This window comes from Rhinoderma darwinii, chromosome 3 (genome assembly GCF_050947455.1).
Source record: "Rhinoderma darwinii isolate aRhiDar2 chromosome 3, aRhiDar2.hap1, whole genome shotgun sequence".
Classification (NCBI taxonomy): domain Eukaryota; kingdom Metazoa; phylum Chordata; class Amphibia; order Anura; family Rhinodermatidae; genus Rhinoderma; species Rhinoderma darwinii.
In genome coordinates, this window is record NC_134689.1 from 137676460 (window position 1) to 137699198 (window position 22739).

At 41.9% G+C, this 22739-nt stretch overlaps 1 protein-coding gene across 5 annotated transcripts in view; it reads right to left on the reverse strand.

Annotated features, from left to right (window-relative positions):
- Positions 1-17131, reverse strand: part of PPFIA2 (PPFI scaffold protein A2) — a 373500-nt gene extending 356369 nt beyond the window's left edge. For all 5 annotated transcript variants that reach the window (XR_012882381.1, XM_075856792.1, XM_075856789.1 and 2 more), the window contains exon 1: positions 16878-17131. The gene's annotated coding sequence lies outside the window, so the exon portion shown is untranslated. The remainder of the gene's footprint in view (positions 1-16877) is intronic.
- Positions 17132-22739: the final 5608 nt, after the last annotated feature.

The window sequence follows — 22739 nt, forward strand, 5'->3', positions numbered from 1 at the left end:
CTGGAGCATTACATTTGTGGGTTCGATTAAACTCTCAAAATGGCTAGAAAAAGAGAGCTTTCATGTGAAACTCAACAGTCTATTCTTGTTCTTAGAAATGAAGGCTATTCCATGCGAGAAATTGCCAAGAAACTGAAGATTTCCTACAATGGTGTGTACTACTCCCTTCAGAGGACAGCACACACAGGCTCTAACCGGAGCAGAAAGAGAAGTGGGAGGCCCCGCTGCACAACAAGACAAGTACATTAGAGTCTCTAGTTTGAGAAATAGACGCCTCACAGGTCCTCAACTGGCATCTTCATTAAATAATACCCGCAAAACGCCAGTGTCAACGTCTACAGTGAAGAGGCGACTCCGGGATGCTGGCCTTCAGGGAAGAGTGGCAAAGAAAAAGCCATATCTGAGACTGGCTAATAAAAGGAAAAGATTAATACGGGCAAAAGCACACAGACATTGGACAGAGGAAGATTGGAAAAAAGTGTTATGGAAAGACGAATCGAAGTTTGAGGTGTTTGGATCACACAGAACAAAATTTGTGAGACGCAGAACAACTGAAAAGATGCTGGAAGAGTGCCTTACGCCATCTGTCAAGCATGGTGGAGGTAATGTGATGGTCTAGGGTTGCTTTGGTGCTGGTAAAGTGGGAGATTTGTACAAGGTAAAAGGGATTTTGAATAAGGAAGGCTATCACTCCATTTTGCAACGCCATGCCATACACTGTGGACAGCGCTTGATTGGAGCCAATTTCATCCTACAACAGGACAATGACCCAAAGCACACCTCCAAATTATGCAAGAACTATTTAGGGAAGAAGCAGGCAGCTGGTATTCTATCTGTAATGGAGTGGCCAGCGCAGTCACCAGATCTCAACCCCATAGAGCTGTTGTGGGAGCAGCTTGACCGTATGGTACGCAAGAAGTGCCCATCAAGCCAATCCAACTTGTGGCAGGGCCTTCTGGAAGCATGGGGTGAAATTTCTCCCGATTACCTCAGCAAATTAACAGCTAGAATGCCAAAGGTCTGCAATGCTGTAATTGCTGCAAATGGAGCATTCTTTGACGAAAGCAAAGTTTGAAGGAGAAAATTATTATTTCAAATAAAAATCATTATTTCTAACCTTGTCAATGTCTTGACTATATTTTCTAGTCATTTTGCAACTCATTTGATAAATAGAAGTGTGAGTTTTCATGGAAAACACAAAATTGTCTGGGTGACCCAAAACTTTTGAACGGTAGTATATAAGTATATATATATATATATATATATACACACACACACACACACAATCTGTGGGCTGTACCATTCTACTGTGACAGGGGTCTCATGCACTATAATAAATGTATGTGAGCAGAACTTGTAATACATTTATATTAGAAAACTGCATGATTTCCTATTGTGTAAAGAAGTAAAAAAAACAAACAAAAAAAACAAAAAACAACTGGACAACCCCATTAAAGAAGCAGTTAGAAGAAATGTTCCTATAACTGCCCCTATGTGCTACCATGATCACGATTATACATTTAAAAACCGCAACAAACACACACACACGTTTTTTCCCGGACACAAGTCATTGTGGGAAAAAACAGCATAAAAATACCAAAAATAGGGTATTCTTCACTTTGAGAAAAGGTCAGCATGCCCTAAAAACTGTCCTATTCATTGCACTAAACTTACCAGCAGTCATGGCACTGTTTCAGAAAGTGGTTTGCGAGATTCGTCTTGTTAGCACAGTTATCTGCTATTCTTAATATTGGCTTAAGTTTCTAAAAGAACGCTTTCCAGCATTTTAACTACTATACCAAGTGTTAGACATAATAGGTAGGAGCTGGCATTGTGGGGGGGGGGGGGATGTGGCATCATCTACAGTGAGGGGAGCCGTGCGGCATCAGCTACAGAGGGTGGGCCGTGCGGCATCAGCTACAGAGAGGGGGCCGTGCGGCACCATTGACAAGGAGCAGTGTGTGGACCTATCTACTGGGGGCACTGTGGAGCACCATCTACAAGGAGCACTGAGTGTGGCACTATCCCACTACCAGTAGTGGTCAGTATATATTGCCTAGCCCTATTGATAAAGTGAGACATCACCTGGCTGTATGCAACCAGATAACCAGAGAGAGATACCGGCCACCATAGTAGCTGTCAGCCGAACTAGTGCAGAAGATTTTTTTCATTTATTTGTACGCAGAAATTCTGTAAAGAAAGCCACACACCCCACTAGCCACACCCACCAGATAAGTCACTTCCCCATAAGACACCTATCAAAGACGCCACACCCTAAGTTTCCCTGGATAAAAACTTCAAATGCTGGCAACTATGAATGCAGTCCGGGGGGGGGGGGGATGCAGGGTAAACATGTCTGATGCCCCCTACATTTTGTATTTTGCATGCTTTATTCTGAACCCGTTATCCTCTGTGTACAGTAATGTAATTTGGATTCAAATAATAAGAAAAATGTCTTTGGGATAAATGTGACCTTTAAAGCCATGTCAAGAATCTGAATGTACAAAGAACTGACATTTTAATTGAGCTTTGAGCTATCCATCTTAGTCGTCACAGGGATTCCATTGTCACACATTGCAAAAGCATTTTCACTGCTCCTACTCAGTCGCACTGCCTGTGACAGCAGAACAGCTCAGAAGTGTTATACATTGAAAAATATTTTCCCATTCTGGATATTAAAATGCATTTTTTTATATATTACTGATATTCATGCATTATTTATCTTCATATAGAATGTAGGAATAACAAAAACAAAAAAAACAGACTGAAGAAGTTCTCTACCTAATGCCTCAAGCGCACTTCAGTGATTTTCTTCAATGTGCTTTCCGTTTTTTTAACAGATAGCACACAGACCCATTCATTTCTATGGGGCCATGCACACACCCATATTTTGTGGATCTGTGTATCCTGCAAATTATAGAAGAGGACCTATTCCTGTCCGTTGTTGCGGATCAATCTCGGCCATTCTATTCATTGGTCCATTAAAACTACCGACCGCAACCGGAAGCCATCCGTGTGCGGTCCGTGTTTTGCAGCCGTGTAAAGGGCCACGGATGTGTGCTTGAAGCCTTAATTTATTCTACAGAACTACAATTTAATATAAGAAATGGCTAGAGCAGTGCCAAGCTTTCTTGTCTCTTCTATGCGGTCGCATCAATGCGGATTTGGCCTGGAGTTGAAGACCCGAGTATTTTGGATTTCATGCCCAGTCCTACTGTCTTAGGAGCTACATGCAACATTATGGAGGGAATGCGTGCCAGTGCCAGGCGGTGCCAAACTTAGCTATTTCCCAGGACCCTGGTTCCTAGGCCCCCACACCCCCCAGGCACTGGACACACAGGAGCAACCTGGGTGTTGAGCAGAAAAAGATTTTACTTCATTGTCAGATCCAGTAGTCAGGCAGATTGTGGATTTAAACGTCGTCTTTCCAGACAATAAATTCAAGTTACATGGAACCCACTCAGTATTATTAAGCGATGTATGGTGGTATTATTTGGGCTTTTATGTGAGTATTGTTTGGAAACTGCATACTATTTGTGCACTACATGGTGTATAATGTGTACTATATATGGCAGTATTTTGCAGTAGGTCAGATACATGGAGACGGAAAATTGTAACCCAAGACTTAATTGATCTGTGGCTAAGGTCTTAGTGCCAGATACCACAGGACACCTTCAGAAGTTGATGGGTCAGGACTGTTTTGGCAGAGTGAGGGGAACCTGAACAATATTAGGCAGGTGGTTTTAAATGTCATGGCTGAACAGTATTATATATATATATATATATATATATATATATATATATACACACACACACACACACACACACACACACACACACACACACACACACATACATACATACACACACTGGCGTTCAAAAGTTTGGGGTCACCCAGACAATTTTGTGTTTTCCATGAAGACTCACACTTATATTTATCAAATGAGTTGCAAAATGACTAGAAAATATAGTCAAGACATTGACAAGGTTAGAAATAATGATTTTTATTTAAAATAATAATTTTCTCCTTCAAACTTTGCTTTCGTCAAAGAATGCTCCATTTGCAGCAATTACAGCATTGCAGACCTTTGGCATTCTAACTGTTAATTTGCGGAGGTAAATCGGGAGAAATTTCACCCCATGTTTCCAGAAGCCCCTCCCACAAGTTGGATTGGCTTGATGGGCACTTCTTGCGTACCATACGGTCAAGCTGCTCCCACAACAGCTCTATGGGGTTGAGATCTGGTGACTGCGCTGGCCACTCCATTACAGATAGAATACCAGCTGCCTGCTTCTTCCCTAAATAGTTCTTGCATAATTTGGAGGTGTGCTTTGGGTCATTGTCCTGTTGTAGGATGAAATTGGCTCCAATCAAGAGCTGTCCACAGGGTATGGCATGGCGTTGCAAAATGGAGTGATAGCCTTCCTTATTCAAAATCCCTTTTACCTTGTACAAATCTCCCACTTTACCAGCACCAAAGCAACCCCAGACCATCACATTACCTCCACCATGCTTGACAGATGGCGTCAGGCACTCTTCCAGCATCTTTTCAGTTGTTCTGCATCTCACAAATGTTCTTCTGTGTGATCCAAACACCTCAAACTTCGATTCGTCTGTCCATAACACTTTTTTCCAATCTTCCTCTGTCCAATGTCTGTGTGCTTTTGCCCGTATTAATCTTTTCCTTTTATTAGCCAGTCTCAGATATGGCTTTTTCTTTGCCACTCTGTCCTGAAGGCCAGCATCCCGGAGTCGCCTCTTCACTGTAGACGTTGACACTGGCGTTTTGCGGGTACTATTTAATGAAGCTGCCAGTTGAGGACCTGTGAGGCGTCTATTTCTCAAACTAGAGACTCTAATGTACTTGTCTTGTTGCTCAGTTGTGCAGCGGGGCCTCCCACTTCTCTTTCTACTCTGGTTAGAGCCTGTGTGTGCTGTCCTCTGAAGGGAGTTGTACACACACCGTTGTAGGAAATCCTCAGCTTCTTGGCAATATCTCGCATGGAATAGCCTTCATTTCTAAGAACAAGAATAGACTGTCGAGTTTCACATGAAAGCTCTCCTTTTCTAGCCATTTTGAGAGTTTAATCAAACCCACAAATGTAATGCTCCAGATTCTCAACTAGCTCAAAGGAAGGTCAGTTTTATAGCTTCTCTAAACAGCAAAACGGTTTACAGCGGTGCTAACATAATTGCACAAGAGTTTTCAAGTGTTTTCTAATCATCCATTAGCCTTCTAACACAGTTAGCAAACACAATGTACCATTAGAACACTGGAGTGATGGTTGCTGGAAATGGGCCTCTATACACCTATGTAGGTATTACATTAAAAACCAGACGTTTGCAGCTAGAATAGTCATTTAGCACATTAACAATGTATAGAGTGTGTTTCTGATTAATTTAATGTTATCTTCATGGAAAAAAAACTGTGGTTTTCTTGTAAAAATAAGGACATTTCTAAGTGACCCTAAACTTTTGAACGGTAGTATATATATATATATATATATATATATATATATATATATATATATATATATATATATATATATACACACACACATATACACATACACACACGCACACAGCTTTTGAAACGGCCACTAAAAATGTCAAGTAGAAGGACCTACTTTTTTTGTTGACTTGGGCCCAATTTTAATTAAAACAGACCCCGGGTGCCAAGGTCATACTGCTGCCATACACATAATGCTATGCTTACATTTGGTTTAGCCTTTGTTTGGCGCATACGCGGGGGGAAATCTCCCGATATGTATGCACGGAGCGTAAAGCCCCAATGTATGCAAGACTATGCCATACAATTACATTGGATCCTTTGGGGACGTATGCAAGAGAAATGTATACCGAACAGTATGCATTTCTTTGCAGGATGCCTCTGCACTGAAAAGTATAGTCAATTTAGCTTTTTAGTATAGTTAAGAAAAAGGTTAGCCGGCAAATTCCCCCGAACACATACTATTGGAATACATCAGGCAAATACCTATGGATGTATTCGGAGTATGAGACCATAGCCTGCCCGGCACATACGTTGAACGCAGAGTTAAATACTATGTGAACATAGTCTCAGGCCAGGCTCCCACGTAGCGCATTTACAGTAGCAGCAAAGTAAATTGGAATTCGAAAATCTCATGCCCACGCTGCGAAAAATAAGCATTGAAAAAGTTAAAAAAAAACTGACCTGCGGTGCAGATTTTAAATCTGCAGAATGTCAATTTATGCTGAGTTTTGTTGCTTTTCTGTTGCAGGTTTTCCCCATTGAATTCAATGGGGATGTAAAACCCGAAACAAATAGTCATGTGTTGCGACTTAGCACAAAAAAAAGCTTACACTTACAACCCGGGTGTTGTCATAATGACACTTACTTCTGTTGTTCTTCCAGGCCGGCCACCTGAGATGACGTTGCATCCCATGCGACTGCTGCAGCCAATCACAGGCATCAGTGGTCACATGGGCTGCAGCGTCATTCCGGGACATGACTCCATCACTACGGCCCGGGTAAGTATGAGCGCTTTCTTTTTTTTCCTTTCTAGCGCTGCTTTCTGCTGCAGAAATTCTGCCCGAAAAACCACCACAATGTGGTGCGGTTTTTTAGACAGCATGTTCTGCGGGTTCTAGGTTGGAATACGCTGCATAGTTTTACACTGAATATCTGACCCGTGGGAATCCGGCCTTAACCTCTTGTCGTACAGATTGCCAAGACCGATGGCTATTTGCGGTGCTGTGCGCTAACACTGATGAACCGTCACCAAAGTGAACATAAATAGTATATCCTACATAAAAAAAAAAAATTACAAACGGGACGGGGCACTCTCCTACTGTATATATTGGTATATCTGAAACCGTTTTTGCACCACCAATTGTATTTGCATGAAGTCTTGTTCAGATTTGCCATCATTTAGATTTTTTAGGCACTGTGTTTTGTTTTTTTTGTTGTTTTTACAGCAGAGAACAGGGGCTATATTACAATGGATGCCGTTTTTAGGACGTTACTTTTTCTTGCAAACTATGGCATGACCTATTACTGGAGACATTGGTGCTTTGACCTCCAACCCTATTGACTTAAAAAGGAAGAAAATGTATCCTGCAGCCCCCTCTGCCACAAACTACTACCAAGTGTGAACCCTTGTTATGTAATACATTGTACGGCTCCACAGAAGATGACAAGTTATAGAAATTCAGAGACACTTGAGATATTACTTGCTCCTAGAAACAAAATGAGCCAGGACATTTGTAATATGAAAGGCCTAAAGACCAACTAACCCATGCAAATAACACTAGTGACCTATAGCCTACCCACAGTGCATTTCGTTTTGAATATATTGGATAAGTATTGCAACTATTTTTTTCAGGTTCTGAGTATTTGGGAGAAAAAGATTGTTGCTGGAAACATCTTATGTATTTATAGGTATGAAAGAAAGGGACTGCAAACTTAAGTAGTTAATTATACCATTTCGCATTAAAGAAGATCTGCTTTCTGCATACATTGCCTCCTAGCCGTCTAGATTTAGAAGAGGTAGATTTGACATAAGGCACACTAGGCCTATGTCTACAAGTGACATATCTATAGCCTGCCAACTATTAAATGTTTAGCCAACAGTCTGGATATTGTTAATGAATTATCAACACAGAAGCAGAAATTATACATTTGGGATAAATCACTTAGTAATAGCTTTTGGGCTACATAAAGAACAGAGCAATTTCTTAAAGGGTTTTTATGGGAATTTTAATAAACTATGGTCGAGCCTAAAATAGAAAAAAGTATAAATTTTTGATATACAAATTATTTTTCATTCCCCCACAGCCCTTTGGTTTTCCCTGGTGCACGATGACGGGGCATCCAGAAAAACGATACCTCACATGAGCACTTCAGCCAATTGCTGCCGACTGCGGTGACATTTTGTCCATAGTGACATCACCATGGCGGGCAAGTGACAAGTCTTCACTATGGATGCCAAGTCATCGTAAATCAAAGAAAACAAAGTGTGGTAAGGAAATAAGGAATGCAGGAGAGTGGTGGTGCGGGAACAGAAAAGAATCAGTGAAGTAAGCAAATTATAAAGGTTATTTTTCTACTTTAGGCCCAATTACAGTTTATTGTTAGAAAACCTTTTTAAGTTTAGTACAAAAAGAATAATGGAAATGCATATACTTATTTTAAGGCCGTTTTTCACGTGCGAGTGGCCTCCATGCGGGTCCCGTTTTCACGGATCCCCATAGACTTGAGTGGCTCGGGGTGGGGGGGGGGGGAATCTGTGAAAACTTAAAATAGGACACTTTCTATATTTCAACAAACCCTTCACACGGTCTACTGATTGAACGGCCGTGTGAACGGCCTCATTGAAATACATGCGTCTGTGACGGACGTTGTTTTAACGGCTGTCACACGAACTTATACCACGTTCGTCTGAATTCGGCCTAAACCTAACAATGCTCACCTACAAATACGCTATATTTTTTTTTGTTTTTTTAAATTACACATTTAGTTGGCGCATAATTTGACACGATACCTTTTATATGGGTCACTGTGTTTAATTTTTTTCTAGCCTGGGTACTTTTTGGACAATGACAGCCACACGATTTTGTTCTGAGAACAGAATTTACCTTCTGTCCTTCAGCTGGTGGAAACATAACATACAATTGACTTGCAGCACTGTATTTATTATAAATTTTGTCCCAAGATAGAGATGAACTTTATGGCCAAGTTCACAGTTTACATTTTAATGCAGTTTTTTTTTTAGTTAAAATTAAATAAAAATAAGTCATGTATAAATTCATTTTCATGACATGTCCCCTCCCTTTAAGTTCCACCCCTGCTTTTGACTAAAAAATAACTGTATGCAAAAACTACATCAAAACTGCAAAGTGTCAACTTAAAGGCCAGTTTCACACAAGCATAAAACAGGCGATCTATGTAGTTAGTTCTGGTCATAGGCACCTGTGTTACACTTGTTTGAAACCGTCTAAAAAGGTAAGGGACACCCCGCTCTCCATGGGCGCCCTGTACACGACAAGCAATAACAAGCTTTTGTGGCGATTACAAATACAAGACAAAACCACAACAGTAAAATGTAATTCACACCCATCAGGAAAAATAATACAGTACTTTATCTAGGCAAAGACAACCCTGCGTAGAGTGAGAAAACAAGTAGTCAGTTACCTAGGCAATTAAAGAGTCAAATCACTCCCCCATGATTAAAAACATATAATTACACAGCAGGACTCCCACATTTTTTTTCTTCTTTTATAGGAAAACAGAAGAAAGTCATTAACCTTTACACTTCTTTAATTTTCCAACCAAGACACCACATAAACGCTCATAGAACTACAAATGCAGGCTCCAACTGCAACCAGTTTAGGACAGCAGTGGGCAAATTGTAGATCACAATCTACTGGTAGATGTCAGAGCAGGGACCAGTAGATCTTGGTGTAAGGCCATGAGGCGAAGATAGTTTCTACTCCGAAGTGGGAAAACTGCCTCCTCATGGGCTTGCTTTCAATATGCCGGACTCCACCTTTTCTAGTCGACCAATCATTAAGGGACTGGCGAGTCTTAACCAGCACTATAAGATCACTCCCCGTCAGCTATATATACACACCGTAGCTAGAGCAGGGCAGAGGAATAGAGGAGCACAGTCATGTATGAAGTCGGCATGGAAGACAAGACTGGCAGCAAAGTCCCGCCCCCCCCCCCCCCTCCATTCAATGTCAGATATTCCCTTTTTATTGAAATGTTACTTAGGCCAGGATCACACACACAGTTTTGATGCAGTTTGTGGTGCAGTTTTTGGCTCCGTTTTTTAAGCCAAACACAGAAGTTGACAAAAAAAGAAAAGGAGATGTATGAGTTATTTCTTTATACCTTTCATTCCTTTTCGATCCACTTCTGGCTTTGGCTCATACCATGGAGGCGAAAACTGCACGTATGATCCTGATCTTACAGAAGAACTTCGCAGGGAGACTCACATCATTTAGGGTATGTTCACATGCTTAACAAAAAACGGCCGAAAATACGGAGCGGTTTTCAAGGTAAAAAGTTTTTTGCTGCGTTTTTTGAGCGGCTTTGCTAATGAGTTAATGAAAAACAGCTGCAAAATGACTCAAGAAGTGACATACACTTCTTTTTCTGGGGCGTCTTTTTCCACTCCGTTTCTTGAAAATGAGGCGTAAAAAAACGCCCTGTCGCAACAGATTTTTCAGCTGTTTTTGGGACGTTTATGGCCCGACAAACGGCTGAAAATAGCTTGTGTGAACATATCCTTAGGATATGTGCACACACAAAATCAAAAACGTCTGAAAATACGGAGCTGTTTTCAAGGGAATACAGCTCCAGATTTTCAGATGTTTTTTTAAGCCACTCTCGTTTTTGGCGGCGTTTTTTTACGGCCGTTTTTCTATAGAGCCAATGAAAAACGGCTCTAATAACGTCTCAAGTAGTGACATGCACTTATTTTTCGCAGGCGTCTTTTTAAGCGCCGTTTTTTGAAAAACAGAACGCCATATTTCCCACTAAAATCAACGGACAGATGTTTGTAGGCGTTCTGCTTCCATTTTTTCCGTAAATGCCTCGAAATACGCCTGAAAACACTACATGTTCACATACACTTAGGGTATGTGCACACGTAGTGACCAAAAACGTCTGAAAATCCAGAGCTGTTTTCAAGGGAAAACAGACCCTGCTTTTCAGACGTTTTTTTACCAACTCGCATTTTTCGCGGCGTTTTCACGCCGCTTTCGCTGCGTTTTTAACGTCCGTTTTTGGAGCTGTTTTCATTGGAGTCTATGAGAAAACAGCTCCAAAAACGTCCAAAGAAGTGTCCTGCACTTCTTTTTACGAGGCGTAATTTTACGCGTCGTAATTGCCGTACGACGCGTAAAATTACGCGTCGTGTGGACAATACAGCGTTATACCCATAGAAAGTAATGGGCAGATGTTTGACGACGTATTTGAGACGTATTTCCAGACGTAAAACGAGGCAAAATACGCCTCGTATACGTCTGAAATTTGGCCGTGTGAACATATCCTCAGACTGAAATTACACCTGCAGTTTTTGCAGGAGTGGATCCAAAAAGAAGGGAAAGTTTAAACCAAAGATTGATTTGTCTTTTTTTGTATTCACTCTGGTCTTTGGCTCAAAAAACTGCATGTGTGATTCCAGTCTAAGGCCTAATTCACACGACCATGTTCGGTACGTGAAATACGGTCCGCATGTAGGCAGTATTTCCCAGACCGAACACAGTGCAGGGAGGAACGCTACTAGCACCATAGTGATGTACGATTCCAGAAGTCCCTGCGGGAACACTGTCCCGTACTGTAATCATGTTTTCAGCACGGAAGCTTAGTTCCGCGGGGAGGCAGGGATATCTACCGTCATATCACATAACTATGATGCTAGGAGCCCGGCTCCCTGCACTGTGTTCGGTCTGGGAAATGCGGCAGACATGCGGACCGTATATCACACACCGAACACGGTCATGTGAATTAGGCCCATGGCTATATTGACACAGGGTGGATACGCTGCGTAAAAGCGCACAGCGTATCCGTCCTGGGCGCCGCAAGGAATTTCCGGCCAAAATAACGCACCGAATTGTAGTGCAGTTTTTCGGCCGGAATATCTGCTGTGGAAAATGACACAAAGGAAAAGAAAAAAAAACAAAACGTGTCATACTTACGTAGTCATGGTGATGCGTCCCTCTGTTGTCCTGCAGCCCAGCATCCTGGGATGACATTTCATCCCATGGGACCACTGCAGAATTCTGGGTAAGATTTTTTCTTTCTGAGTTTCAATTTTTGCGGTGGAATCACAGCTTTTCAGACGCAAAAAAAATTGCAACATCTTCTATTTGTTGCTGTTTTACCTCCCAATTGAATTCAATAGGGAGAACCTGCAGCAAAAAAAGCAGTGATTCCGCAAATCCAATTGACATGCTGCGGATTACAAAACCACACCGCAGGTCAATTTCAGAGCGTCTTTTCCGCTCATCATTTACGCAACGAGTGGATGAGATTTCTTCAAATCTCATCCACTCTGCTGCTACTGTATTATGCTGCGGATTTTCCGTAACGAGATCCGTTGCGGAAAATCCTAAGTATTTATGCAATGTGTGAACTTACTCTTAGGGGGGATTCACACGAGCGTGTATTCGGTCCGTGCGGGCCGCGTGGTTTTCACGCGCCACGCACAGACCAATACAAGTCTATGGGGCAGTACAGACAGTCCGTGCTTTTTGCGCAGCGGTTGTCAGCTGCGCAAAAAGCGCGACAGGTTCAATATCTCCGCGTATTTCGCGCATCACGCACCCATTGAAGTCAATGGGTGCGTGAAAACCACGCAAGTCGCACGGAAGCACTTCCGTGCTAACCGACTGAAACAGCGCACCAGCTGTCAAAAGGATGAATGTAACCAGAAAAGCACCACGTGCTTTTCTGTTTCCAAACATCCAAATGGAGTGTCTTTGAGATGAGCGAACCCGGACAATCGAACCGAACTTCACCGGGTTCGGCCGAACTCGTTTTGGCCGAACCCGGCAAAAAAATTTCCGGTACGCGACGTCCGGAGATAGTCACTGTCCAGGGTGCTGAAAGAGTTAAACTGTTTCAGCACCATGGACAGTGACTACCGATCCCAATAAACATGAACCTGTAAAAAAAAAACGAAGTTCTGACTTACCGATAACTCCCGGCTTCTTCCTCCAGTCTGACCTCCCGGGATGACAATTCAGTCCAAGTGACAGCTGCAGCCAATCACAGGCCAAGCACAGGCTGCAGCGGTCACATGGACTGCCGCGTCATGCAGGGAGGTGGGGCCCGATGTCAAGAGAGGTGCGTCACCAAGGACGCGTCACCAAGGCAACGGCCGGGAGGGCAGATCTCGGTAAGTACGAACTTTTTCTTTTTTTTTAACAGGTTGCTGTATATTGTGTTCGGCATTCACTGTCGAGGGTGCTGAAAGAGTTACTGCCGATCAGTTAGCTCTTTCAGCACCTTGGACAGTGACGGGAGTCGACTAGCCTCATCTCTATGATGGCGGCTGCGCGAAAATCACGCAGCCGCGCATCATACACGGATGACACACGCAGCTGTCAAATGGTTTTTGCGCGCGCAAAATGCTGCGTTGTTTGCGCGCGCAAAAACGCAATGTCCGTCTGTATCTGCCCTTAGGCCGGGTTCCCACGTAGCGTAAATGCTGTGGAATTTCCACAATGGAATTCTGTGCGGAAATTCCGCAGCATTTACAGTAGCAGCGAAGTGGATGAGATTTTGAAAATCTCATGCCCACGTTGAAGAAAAAAAATGCAGCCTAAATGTTAATAAATCAACCTGCGATGCAAAATTTAAATCCATAGAATGTAAACTTATGCTGCGTTTTAGTTAATCCCGCAACAGAAAGTGAAGTGTTGCCTCAATTGTTGCGTATTCGCAGCTCTGGAATAAAAGAAAAATGAAAAAACAAACAAAAAAAAAAAAACATACTTACCCAGAACGCTCTCCTTCCAGCAGTCCGTCCTCCTGGGATGACATTTCATCCCATGTGACCGCTGCAGCGTCAAATGGCCGGCAAAGTCATCGTAGAAGGTCGGACTACGCGCAGAGAAGAGTAAGGGGGTAAGTATGGATTTTTGATTTTTTTTTAAGCGCTGCTTCCCGCAGAGGTAATTCCGTGAATTTTTCAGACAGAAGGTGCGGTGGATTCCAGGTCGGACACGCTGCACAGTTTTTACGCAGCGTATCTGACACGTGGGTACCCGGCCTTAGGCCTCCTTCACACACACAATTTTTCTTGCAATTTAAACTACATCAAAAGAACCCTTCTTAAAACGCTAGCATTATTAAAATGTAACATGCGTTTCTTAAAGACGTTTTTGGTGGCATTTTTTATTTGGTGTTATTTTGTACATGCTTTTTTTCCAGTGTTTTTGATGTCCTAAAGAGAAGCATATGGGAAAAATGCCATACCCAGAGCTTGTTGAGTTTGGGAAAAAACGCCACTGACCACTAAATTGCCTCAAAAAGGCCACAAACCAAAATGCAGTTGTGTGTAGGGCATTTGATATTTCACTGTAGACTTAGGGCTTATTCACACGAACGTGTATTACATCCGTGATATGCGCGTGAAAATCACGCACGTCACACGGACCTATTTTAGTGAATGGGGCCGTTCAGACAGTCCGTGCTTTTGACGCAGCCTATGTCCGCTGCGTAAAACTCACGACATGTCCTATACTTGGCCGTTTTTCGCGCATCACACACCCATTGAAGTCAATGGGTGCGTGAAAATCGCACACAGCACAGGGAAGCACTTCCGCGCGCGATTCGCGCTACAGTTGTAAAATAAATGAATGAAAACATAAAAGCACCTCCTCCTTTAATATTTGTAAAAATTAAAAACCGCCTGTCATATGCATGAAAATCACGCAGGACATACTGATGACACACACAACTGCAACACGCTAAAAACGCACGTTCGTGTGAATAAGGCCTTAACGCAACATCTGGCTGCACTAAAAAAAAAAAACGCATTAAAAAAAAGCACCATTAAGAACTCCATGAAAAAAGCAGCAAAACGCGGTGTGTGAATCTAGCCTAAAACAAATATAAAAATATAACAAGATATCCAGACATTGGGGAGTGGTAGCCATCCTGCTCTCTATCTGGTGCTAGTCCAGAAGCGGTAGTAGCACAGATCAATACTAGTGAATGCGAGCGACATATTAGTATGTAGGACTGGCTTCACACAGAGCGTAAAAATTATCGCATGGAACCGACCTAAAAATCTTCAGTGAATCGCATGTGTTACATTCAGCTGTGGATTTTCACAGCGGATTCTACTCTTTGCATAGCAATCAATGAAATTTATGTGAAAATTTGTGACATTTCCACAGCAGATAGGGTGTACAGCAGACTTAAATAATCCACAGCACGCCTAGAATCGGTTATATATTTTTTTTACGCTGTGGGTTTTGTTAAAAAGTCATTCACTTGCATTGTACAAATTTCAGCGCAGATTCTGCAACTGAAATTGCGCAACAAACATGCAATATTGAGAAAGATACTGTTCTAGGCATGTATAAAAAGCTTTTATTTCTCAGAAAACTTTTGTAAAGAGCCTCCAATCCAGCATCAATGGAACCGGATATTCCTGATCAGGTCTGTAGTTTAGCAAGAGGAAGGAGTGGACCCCTCACTACATGATCAGGATACGGACTAGGTTTGTTTGTAGGCTGTAACCATAGAAACACACAGTTCCACACAGAGACTGAATACACTAACTTTTTGCTCATTTGCTTTAATTTATTAGGTGCATTGAAGCAATAAATAAAATATTGTTTAGAAAAAGTGCACAGAACCTGCTACTATTAATTTGTCTAATCAATGGAATATCCCTATTGTTCTTTCTTCTCAGTCTTCTGCAATAATACATTATTTTGCAGATCTGTACTAGAAACAAGTGTCAGATTATCAGACATTCTGGATTATTGGAAAAAATAATTCTATTAATATGCTTGACTTCCATCGGATTTAGTAAAAAAAAACAAAAACAACACTAACAGTAAGTACATTTAAAGGGCTTTGCAGGCTTTAGAAAAATGTCCAATGAAACAATCACTACAAACAGTAAATTCCTTCACAAATCTGGTTCCCTAAATTTACTCAAAAGGACATATTTACATGTATTACAATTTCTAAATAAAACTTGTCAATTATCCCTATAAAGTTGCCTATTTCTAAACTGTATTCAAAGAATTTAAAACTACTGTTCCATAAACCTAAATACTATTAGAAAAGTAAATGTGCAACATAAATAACTCCATCATAATATCAACAGAGAAATGGCCAGGAATGAAAACATTCTGCAACATCACTGCCAATCTATAATGGCACAATAAATAATTTAGTATCAGTATTGGACGATGACTTCAATAATTTGTACACATAGATTTAACACTTCCTTCCGATCTGCTCTTCTCAACTCTCTTGCAGCAAGTTGGATGTATAGAAGCAGCTTACAAGTGATACTGGGGTGTAATGCAGAGAAGAAGCTTACAAGTGATACTGGGGTGTAATGCAGAGAAGCTCAGCTTTGCTGTGCTGTCTGTACTCTCTCCAGGTAGAACAGTACAGTCAGGTACTGCCACTAGAGCCATGAGATGGGCAGTACCCTCCTCTAGATCTGCTGGATTCCTTCACCTGGCTAGGAGACTGAGCTGCCACACCCTTACTATGACACTTGTCATAAATCACAGTGCACCTTTATCCCAGGTAACATTGCAGCAGATGATGGTGAACCTGCCATCCTCTAGCACCTGATCCCATTGTCAGGCTGACACAGGTGCCACCTTCTACTGCAGATATAGGTCTGAAAGGGATCAATGTGTCTGTGCTCATCTCCTGATCATTACAGACGAGGGCTTGATCTACCTGTGCATCTCACACACCATCCCCCATTCAACACATACAGATAACAGGATCAAGCAGCATTTAAATAGTAAGAACTACACGCTTTAATTCTTGCAGGAAAATCCTTGCCATTGTCTCAATTGCATTACATCATGCATAAGGCTCCTCCCACTTAACTCTTTCCTGCCCGGTGTCTTCCATGCTTTGAAGCAAATGACTATAGGAAGTAATACAAATTCAATACAATCAAGCAGTGCATAAGAGCCTGAATATATATATATATATATATATATATATATATATATATATATATATATATATGGCATTCTATATATTTAGATGGCATCTAGTGCTGATTGTGATCTATACACATATGTATAGTTGATAGGGAAGGCTCAGCATTGAATAACTTTACTGTCTAATAGAATAATGCATGCATAGGATCTGATAAGACAATGACTCTACCTGATCTTCAGTTTCTGCTCCTTCCTTTAAGAGATCAATGAGATCAGCCTGCAGTCTCCACTGGCTTCACACAGAGGAGTCCTCCTGGACCATGTCCCCATTAATATGAGTACAGATCTGCTTCACAATATGCTGGAGTCACAGCAGCCTCCAGGCAGGAGTGGGCAGCCAGAAGCAGCTTGGCACCTGGGCATGTCTTCCTCCCCTCTCAGCACCCAAATGGAAAGGCATCCATGGCAAAAATGGCACATTACAAATTTTGCAATGGGAAGCAGAGCTCGGATGAAACCATTGTTTAGACCAGAGGAGGGGAGGTGTCTCTTAAAGCTGCAGTATCCTCTGACAGCTGCATGAGAATGAGTGCTGCTCCCTGGCAATGTGCAATATTTTATTCTTCCATATACTTTAATGTTCTATTACAATGCATATATTATTATATACTGTATTTCTTATTGTAGATGTGAGTCACAATCCTGTCGCTATATTGGATTTTATAGAAATGATCTAATCATTAACATTACATTCTGCTGGTTTAGGTAGTAAAATGTAGTGTTTAATTCATGGTCCCCATTTCTGTGTTAGCTCTATGAGTATAATTGAAAGAGCTGGTCAACAATAGTTCTACCATTCTTTCTCTTACATTGGTTGTCACCCAGCTTTCCTGGAACCCTGAATCGCAAGTATATGGGCGGAGAATGTATTAATGCATAACTAGGCGTGTGTGTGTGTGTGTGTGTGTGTGCGCGTGTGTGCGTGCGTGCGTGCGTGCGTGCTAGTTAGTTAGTTAGTTATGGTGGTATCCAGCTTTAACAGAAATGGTTATAAGTAATAAACAGTGGAATTCTATTTTGAACAACTTTCAAAAGATGAAAAATTAAACAATTATATTTACTAGTCATTTTTTTTTTTTTTTTTAATTTTGGGGGGACTTGCCCTTTAATATTGAATATTCATATAAAAGGATTATTGAATACCACAATAAAATTACAAAAAATCTTATTTTAGAGTACGCAATAATAAATTGTTATATCACTATAGAAACTTAAGATGATGTGAAGTGTCAACATGAAGTTCTATAATCATTTCGCTCCCTGGTTCGACTCAATGGTTTCAACCAGTCCTTAAATAAATTCTGAGGTAATCCCGCCCTTACTTTCGTGCAGATATCCCCAGTTGCCTTGAGATGTTTGTGCCTGTTTGATGGGAGCATTTCCTTCACACAAGGGTTAACCTTGTCTCACTCTGGAGAGTCAACGCAATATCCTTCACAAGGTATCTGAGTGCATCATACTCTATGTGATGTCAAGTGCATGGCTGGAAAGCAGCAGCAGATACTCCTTTCATAGTGAATGTCCTTCAAAGCATCATCCTGCAGGCATCTGATGCCAATAATATTCACTAATACCCAGGAAGGATGGCAGTGTCTATTCATTCCCTCTAAAAGAAACACTTAAAGGAGATGTCCCTTTTTTATTCACATGTAGTTGTATGAACTGAAAAAAATTTAACTATGTCTAGTCTTGTGGTTGGAGAAAAGCATGTCTACTAGTCTTTGCTAAAAATGTATATCCCTTTAGGATCATTGAAGAAGCGTGGTGTAAGTTGGGAGTCTGCCGTTGGGAATATAGTTTGGTTATTGAGATCATTAATCCCAATGCCTTAAAGGGAACCTGTCACTGGGTCAGGACCTTCCCATTATGGCATTGTATAGAGTCCTTTACAATGCTCAACAAGAAGACACTAGTGCGCCAACATCCTCCAGATAAGCTAGTCAGGGGGCTAGAAACATTTTACTATATAAACTAATAAAAAAAAATATATGTAGTAGCTCCTCTACTTTCTATAAGCCGTTCAGCTGAAAGTGTGACACTTTCCTCCAATCCGAATAGGAACTGTCTTGGTCTAAAGAGACAGGAGTGGACACTTCCAGACCCATAAGTTCAGCTTTCATAGAGCCTAGTTAAAGTCCATAACCTCCTGATTTTCTTAATGTTCGGGTGTAGATCCCATCTGCTTATATAGCACTCGCATATTCTGCAGCGCTGTATAGAAAATGGTATCACTCACTGTCCCCAGTGGGCCTCACAATCCAGGGAGAACATACAAACTTTATGTAGATATTGCCCTTGGTCAGATTGAAACCCAAGACTTCATTCCTGCAAGGCAACAGTGCTGAGCCACCGTGCAAATATGCCGTCTAAGGGTATGTTCACACGACCTATTTTCAGACGTAATGGAGGCGTTTTACGCCTCGAATTACACCTGAAAAGACGGCTCCAATACGTCGGCAAACATCTGCCCATTGCCTGCAATGGGTTTTACGATGTTCTGTGCAGATGAGGTGTAATTTTACGCATCGCTGTCAAAAGACGACACGTAAAATTACGCCCGCGTCAAAGAAGAGCAGGACACTTCTTGGGACGTATTTGGAGCTGTTTTTCATTGACTCGAAAGAAGAACAGCTTTAATTACGTCCGTAAAAGACGCCGCGAAAAACGCGAGTACATGCAAAAACGTCTGAAATTCAGGAGCTGTTTTCACCTGAAAACAGCTCCGTAAATTCAGACGTATTTTGCACTGTCATGTGAACATACCCTAAGGGAAACCGTAAAACCCATTGCAGGCAATGGGCAGATGTTTGCAGACGTATTGGAGCCGTCTTTTCAGGCGTAATTCGAGGTGTAAAACGCCTCCATTACGTCTGAAAATAAGTTGTGTGCACACGGGAACTGTCTTTTACGTCTGAAATTACAGACTGTTTTCAGGAGAAAACAGCTGCGTCGTTTCAGACGTAAAAGCTCCTCCTCGCATTATGCGAGGCGTCTTTGACGCCCGTGATCTTGAGCTGTTCTTCATTGACTTCAATGAAGAATGGCTCAAATTACGTTGCAAAGAAGTGTCCTGCACTTCTTTGACGAGGCAGTCATTTTACGCGTCGTCGTTTGACAGCTGTCAAACGACGACGCGTAAATGACAGGTCGTCGGCACAGTACGTCGGCAAACCCATTCAAATGAATGGGCAGATGTTTGCCAACATATTGTAGCCCTATTTTCAGACGTAAAACGAGGCATAATACGCCTCATTTACGTCTGAAAATAGGTCGTGTGAACCCAGCCTAATAGTTGACCATTTTATTAAAGCTATTGATCACGTGCTAAAAATTCTAAAGGGGGTAGAAGGAAAATAAAACTAAACTTATGTTGTTTGGCTAATAGAGAGGATGCCGAGGTGGGGACGCAGCTCTTCTGTATCTTCTTAATGTCCTAAAAGGGCACTAAATGTGCCCTAATTAATTTCAGTGGTGCATTAAATGCATATGCACTCTAGAACTGACCCCTGGCTGAATATGTACATATGGTGAGGAAGAGAAGGAGAAACAAGGTAAGGTGGCAGCTTGAATTATACAGTTCCTGTCTCACATCAGCAATTCCCTGCAGAGTAATATGTCCTAGAGCGGAGAAGATACATGACTGTTTATGCACTGATCACTGTTAAGCAGCAGATTCCAGCATCAGGGGCGCACACACCTAGGGGGAGGGGGGTGTCCAACAGGTCTGCCCCTACACGACTATTGTTTGTAATGTTTAGATCCCTGTGCTGGCACTACTGCCATAAGCAGGAAGCTGCACCAGGGATCAAATGCCATGGCTGCCCCTACGCAACCCGTGCCCCCTTAAGCACCCTGAGTCGCCTTCTCTTTGCTTTCAGAATTGGTGCCAGGAAAGTGGAGGTACTGAGTGCATCAGCCAGCCCAGACAAGCCCAGCAATAGTTAAATGAACTTGTTTTGAAGACCCCACCACTATCTTCCTGTAAGCTCCCCCACTTTTATCAGTTTTGCCTATGCAGCCCCAACTATTTTACTGTATGCGGCCAGAAATGTCTGATGACAGTCCTGTTTCCACTTTTATCAATCATGCAGGGATATATGTGTAGCAAATACACTTTTAGTATGTATGGGGGCAGGTTTCATTTTCCATATGTATAACTGGGGAAATATTAGATAATTGCTTCTTAAAGTTATGGATCTTGTGCTTCTATTCATATTTATTGACTTAATTTAATAGGCAATCATGCAGTTTTTTCATTATTTTGGATTGCAAAAAATGTTATAATTTAGGTCCCAAAAAAATTGTAAGACACATAAAGTATACATGGGCAATGTGGGGGCTAGGAAATCTTGGAGTCTACACAGTATCCAGCTGGAGAAATGGTTTTCTTCATAGTCTAATAATTGAGCCTAGGAAAATAATTAATTTAACTGCAGACTTGTCCCCTTTGTGACAACTTTAGATTTTCCTGGATTTAGTTCCTGTGTGAAGATGGCTACAAATAGAATGTTTCATTTTTTTTTAACTTACAGTACAACTGGAGAAGAATCATTTGTGGACTCACCATTAGCGGTTGTGCTGCTTCCATTTCTCCCAAGTGTGATGTGGTAACTGCACTACTTACATTAGAATGAATTCAAGCATTTCAGCACCATGGACAGCTGCATAGAGCCAAACTATTGTATACACTGAATGTAGAGACACCTGCCCTTTCATGGTTGGTGCTGCCGTTTACGGAAATGATCCCAGAGTGCAGCATAAAATCAAGTGAGCAGGTTTTGCGCGGAACAGTTTCAGTGTGAACCCACATTAGAATGAGAAAATAAAGCGATCTAAGTAACTTCGAACGAGTCATGGTCATTGGTGCTAGACTAGACGGAGCTAGTTTTCTCATACAATGATGTTAATAGTATACAGAGAATGGTGTGATCGAGGAAAAACTGCCAGCGAAAGGGGATCCTGTGGACGTAAACAACTCGTCGACAAAAGGGGTCAGATAAGGATGTCAAGAATCGTTCTGCTGAACATAAGGTGCACAGTCAAGAAAATTGCAGCTGAATACAATGTTGGTGCTCCAACTAACATGTTCGAACGCACAGATGGACTATAACAGCAAATTACCAGTTTGAGTGCTATTGCCCTTTAAGGCAAACATGTAGGCAAGACTTCAATGGGCAAAAGAGCACAAAAATTGGATCACTGAGCAGTGAAAAAGCATCACCTGGTCAAATGAATCCAGATTTCTGTGGCACCATGCTGAAGAGAGGGTCAGAATTTTAGTAGAAGCAGTATATACACAGTTCAGCCATAACTGTAACAGTCTCTGATGCCAAAACAGCTCTGACCCATCGAGGCATGTACTCCACAAGACCTTTGAACGTGTCCAGTAGGATCTGGAATCAAGATGTTAACAGCAAATCATTTAAGTCCTGCAAGTTGCGAGGTGGGACCTCCGTGGATCAGACTAGTCTTTCCAGCACATCCCACAGATGCTCAATAGAAATGAGATCTGGGGAATTTTGCTCAAACCATTTCACATGATGTAAAAGAAAATGGGATTTATCATTCCAGGCCATCTTCTTCTATTGCTTCATGCTCCATGCTGATGCGCACATGTCCATCGTAGGCACTTTTGGCGGTGCACAGGGGTCAGCATGGGCACTCTGTCTGCAGCTACGCAGCCCTATATGCAGGAAGTTGCGATGCACTGTGGGTTCTGACACCTTTCTATCATAGAAAGCTGTAATTTGTAATATAGTAGCTCATCTGTGGAATGGGACGAGAGACTAGCCTTTGCTCCCCATGCACATCAATGAGCCTTGGGTGTCCATGACCCTGTTGGCGGTTCACCAATTGTCCTTCCTTGGGCAACTTTTTGTAGGTACTAACCACTGCATAAAGGAACACCCCACAATACCTGCCTTTTTAAAATGCTCTGACCCAGTCATCTAGCCATCACAATGTGACTCTTTGTCACAGTCGCTCAGATCCTCACACTTGCCTATTTTCTTCTTCCAACATATCAACTTCA